Here is a 5,521-nt window from a genome sequence, read left to right on the forward strand (position 1 = left end):
GTAGGGGGAGAGCGAGATATGTTGTCACATGGATAAGTTGTCAAACTGTTCATACCTTCAACACTAGAGGCGCTATCTCAAAAACTAAACAGCTACTTTGTGTGACTACATGTTCAACTTCCTGTCAAGTGACCTTGGTCAAGGTCACTCTAATCTGAGGTGAGCGCAAGTTGATTTTTTTCCCCCTTCAAAAGTAAAACAATGGCACTTTACATTTTATGCAATACAGCTTTTTTTTAGTTATGAATGTTCAAAATGATAGTAGAGTAGAGGAGACAATAACATGCCTTTGGATACTTCAGCTGCAGTCCTATGTTGAGCTAACCTTGAGCTTTAGCCAACATTAGCACACATGTCAGTTTGGGGCAAGTTGTCTCAATGACCTTGGGGAAAGTCTTCATGTGACAACTTGCCCCAGTATACATAGACACATAGAACATGCTCAATAAACATTTTGATATTGTGTAATCAGCTCTGATAATAGTATTAAATGCTACTGTAAATGGAATAGTATATATGCGTATAGTTTAGAGCAGCAGACATATCCCTGGACTACACAAGACAGGCTCTGGTGTGTGTGTGTGTGTGTGTGTGTGTGTGTGTGTGTGTGTGTGTGTGTGTGTGTGTGTGTGTGTGTGTGTGTGTGTGTGTGTGTGTGTGTCTACTAACACACTACATACCTACTCGATGAGAGTATCCACACACACTACTTCATACAGTGTCATGAATTTAGTGTGGTGTTGTGAATTGTATTGTGACAACAAGGATTGTAGACAGGGAGGTGGGCGTAATAAGCCTGTAATGAATATGCAATTGCAATGAGGAAATGTGTTGGAAGGAAGGAAGGAAGGAAGGAAGGAAGAGGGGAAGGAGAGAAAGAAGGTTAGAAAAGATAAAAGAAAGACAGAGAATGGCAGCACACCACCTGGCATAATGTTAAAGGATGTGAGGCAGGTGAAGTTGCAGAACAAATCAATCAGGAGTACAGCGAAGGATTTCGACATAAATGACCATACTCTAACTCGGTATTGTCAAAAGGTTACCAGAGAAGTAGTTGAAAGTCAGACAGCCATGCCAACAACATTGGTTGGCTAGTCAAAGCAACGGCAGGTTTTTTCACCTGATTTGGAGTTGCAGCTTGTCCAGTATATTACTAGGTCAGCTGACATTTATTTTGGTCTGTCGCCAAGTGAGGTCAAAAGACTTGCCTACCAGTTTGCTGGGGCACACCTGCTGATGTTCGCGCCACTGTGGGCAGAAAAAGAAAAGGCCAGCTCGGAGTGGTTTACAGGCTTCTTAAAGCGGCACCCAACGCTGTCGATGAGAAAACCAGAGGCAACTAGCCTTGCCCTGGCAAGTAGCTTCAACAGAAAAAATGTTCATGCTTTCTTCAACAATGTAGCAGAAGTGCTACAGAAACGTCAATTTGGACCAGGAGACATATGGAATGTCGATGAAACTGGGGTGACCACTGTACATAAACCTGACAGACGTGGATTCAAACAAGTAGGGTCACTGACCTCCGCTGAAAGGGGAACCCTCGTTAAACTGGCCTGTCTCAGCCACAGGGAATAGTATACCTCCATAGGGGCAAATCCCTCTGGGTGGATGAAAGATGTGCACTTTGTTGACTTCCTGAAACATTTCGTCGAGCATACGAAGTGTTCAAAGGAGAAGCCCTGTTTACTCCTTTTGGACAAAACCCACGAGTCTCATCTGTCCAGTGATGGACTCAATTATGCCAAAGAAAATGGCATAATTATGCTGTCATTCCCACCCAATTCCTCTCATCGGCTTCAACCCTTAGACAGGTCTGTCTACGGGCCGCTAAAGAGGCACATCAACACAGCGTGTTGGCTTTAGGGTGGCTGGGGTACAACCTTACAACAGGGATGTATTTCTGGAAACCGAGTTTGCGCCATCCTACGTTACAGATCGCCCCATTCAGAACCCAACCCTGCACCAACCCTGCCCTGCCAGGCCCCAGCACCAACCCTGCCAGGCCCTAGCAACATTCCAGCCCTGCCAGGCCACAGCACCATTTCAGCCCTGCTAGGCCCTAGCACTATTCCAGCCTTCCAGACCCAGCACCAACCTGCCAGGCCCCAGCACCATTCCAGTCCTGCCAGTCTCAGCACCAACCTGCCAGGCCCCAGCACCATTCCTGCCCTGCCAGACCCAGCACCATTCCAGCCCTGCCAGGCCCCAGCACCGTTCCAGCCCTGCCTAGCACAAGCTTAGACACAGACCTGCCCAGTTCTTATGCTAGCACCAGCTCACCCTTTTGCCCAGCAATGTCATTGCTGACAGCGGACTACCAACTCCAGAAGACATCTGGCCCGAAAACCAGCTTGCAAAGGAAGAAAACGGCGCAAAACAGCAATTCTAACTGACATACCAGTGAAGCAGGCACTAGAAATGGAAAAGAATAAGGCACAACCTAGCAAAGGGCTGTTTCCGAAGAAAGGGAAACAAGGGGGGGAGGCAAAATCTGGATCTGCACAGAACAAGAAGGCAGCTGAAAAAAAGAGAAATGGTAGAAGAGTCATCATCAGATGAAGAGGAGAGCTTCTGCCTCGTCTGTGTGGAGCCATTTTCAAACATCCTTCCAAAGGAGACTTGAGTGAAGTGCGTGAGAGGCAACAAATGGGCCCATGATGTTTGCACCTCAGGCCAGGCAATTTATGTGTGCCAGAACTGTGACTCTGAAGGATGAGTCTGATTAGTCAGATACGGATGTATGTCTTATAGGGTCGGCAGCGTAGCCTAGTGGTTAGAGCGTTGGACTAGTAACCGAAAGGTTGCAAGTTCAAATCCCCAACCTGACATCTGTTGTTCTGCCCCTGAACAGGCAGTTAACCCACTGTTCCTAGACCGTCATTGACAATAAGAATTTGTTCTTAACTGACTTGCCTGGTTAAATAAAGGTAAAAAATAGGCTGTTACAAAACTGTGTTTTTAAACAACACGTGTTTTGTTTTGTTAATTAAGCAAGTTATCTGCAGCATTACATTCTATTCCGATTCCAATAATTATGGATCTATGTGCACGCCACAGAATGTTCGATTTCAAGGTGGTCGTGCCACTTAATTAATGTGTGCTCTGCCAGCATTATTGTTTTGATTGAAAGGCATGATTTGCCAGATTCTCTAGGCATGATTGTTTTTATTTTGAGTTCTTTAATGAAGTTGAATTTAGTTTTGAAATTAAAATCAATATTCACAAAGAATTAGTTGCGTTCTTATTTGTTGATAATCCAATGTGACAACTTACCCGACGTAGTGTGACAACTTACCCGACGTAGTGTGACAACTGACCCGACGTAGTGTGACAACTGACCCGACGTAGTGTGACAACTGACCCGACGTAGTGTGACAACTGACCCGACGTAGTGTGACAACTTACCCGACGTAGTGTGACAACTTACCCGACGTAGTGTGACAACTTACCCGACGTAGTGTGACAACTTACCCGACGTAGTGTGACAACTTACCCGACGTAGTGTGACAACTGACCCGACGTAGTGTGACAACTGACCCGACGTAGTGTGACAACTTACCCGACGTAGTGTGACAACTTACCCGACGTAGTGTGACAACTTACCCGACGTAGTGTGACAACTGACCCGACGTAGTGTGACAACTTACCCGACGTAGTGTGACAACTGACCCGACGTAGTGTGACAACTTACCCGACGTAGTGTGACAACTTACCCGACGTAGTGTGACAACTTACCCGACGTAGTGTGACAACTGACCCGACGTAGTGTGACAACTTACCCGAGGTAGTGTGACAACTGACCCGACGTAGTGTGACAACTTACCCGACGTAGTGTGACAACTTACCCGACGTAGTGTGACAACTTACCCGACGTAGTGTGACAACTGACCCGACGTAGTGTGACAACTTACCCGACGTAGTGTGACAACTTACCCGACGTAGTGTGACAACTGACCCGACGTAGTGTGACAACTTACCCGACGTAGTGTACAACTTACCCGACGTAGTGTGACAACTTACCCGACGTAGTGTGACAACTGACCCGACGTAGTGTGACAACTTACCCGACGTAGTGTGACAACTTACCCGACGTAGTGTGACAACTTACCCGAGGTAGTGTGACAACTTACCCGACGTAGTGTGACAACTTACCCGACGTAGTGTGACAACTTACCCGACGTAGTGTGACAACTTACCCGACGTAGTGTGACAACTGACCCGACGTAGTGTGACAACTGACCCGACGTAGTGTGACAACTTACCCGACGTAGTGTGACAACTTACCCGAGGTAGTGTGACAACTTACCCGACGTAGTGTGACAACTTACCCGACGTAGTGTGACAACTTACCCGACGTAGTGTGACAACTTACCCGACGTAGTGTGACAACTTACCCGACGTAGTGTGACAACTTACCCGACGTAGTGTGACAACTGACCCGACGTAGTGTGACAACTTACCCGACATAGTGTGACAACTTACCCGACGTAGTGTGACAACTTACCCGACGTAGTGTGACAACTTACCCGACGTAGTGTGACAACTTACCCGACGTAGTGTGACAACTGACCCGACATAGTGTGACAACTTACCCGACATAGTGTGACAACTTACCCGACGTAGTGTGACAACTGACCCGCTGATGGGGCAAATTGTCACAAGTCTACAACTCCGTACTGAAATAAGATATGAAGATGTAAAGAATACAAAATATATGCCCAAGTGTTCCAGCTTTCATTAAGTATGACATTTATACCATTGTGATGTATTGTGCCCAGTACATGTTAGACAGCGTGAAAAGTGTGACAACATACCTTGCTCTCCCCTACATATTTTCTGTACGAATGTGGTGAGTAAAAGTAAGACTTTCAAGTATTATTCGTTTTTGGGACATTGGTGAAGCTCACTTCCATGTATTGTCAATCTATGTGCCTGAGTTTGGCACAGAGTCAGTAATGGCAGTAATAGTAATGCGTCTGAGTCTGGTCCCTTGAGGGGATGTCAAAGCCATTCTCAGGCCTACAGCGAGACAGCTGCTGTTTACAAACACATTTAGTCCTTATAAATAGTTTACAGATACATAGAAACTTGGACCAAGCAGTTTGAGGATAGTAACAACACAAATCCTTTTAAAACAGCATCCACTAATTGTCATCGCATGGACATGAGAGGTCAGTACACCAATGCAGTTGTAAATGAACTGGTGAAAATGGTAGGTCCTAGACTTACTCTGTCACAGCACATATAGTAGTTATGTGATGTTTGCCAAATAAAGTGTGTTGAATATATTACGGTAAGTATCGGGAGATAAAAATCATTTACGTAACTAAGTCCCTTATCATGGCATTTACACATTCCCACCCACTCGGATGTAACCCGATAAAGAAAGCCTGACCTCTTGAATCACTGCACACATTTATAGCAGCAGCCCCCCTCCCCCCGCCGCCACTCCCATACCCCACCATGGCAGTCAGTTTGGTCATCAACTTTCCTGATCCACCTTAACAGCTGTAGTCTGAGG

The sequence above is a fragment of the Oncorhynchus nerka genome, linkage group LG15, assembly GCF_034236695.1.
Source record: "Oncorhynchus nerka isolate Pitt River linkage group LG15, Oner_Uvic_2.0, whole genome shotgun sequence".
In the NCBI taxonomy this organism is placed as follows: domain Eukaryota; kingdom Metazoa; phylum Chordata; class Actinopteri; order Salmoniformes; family Salmonidae; genus Oncorhynchus; species Oncorhynchus nerka.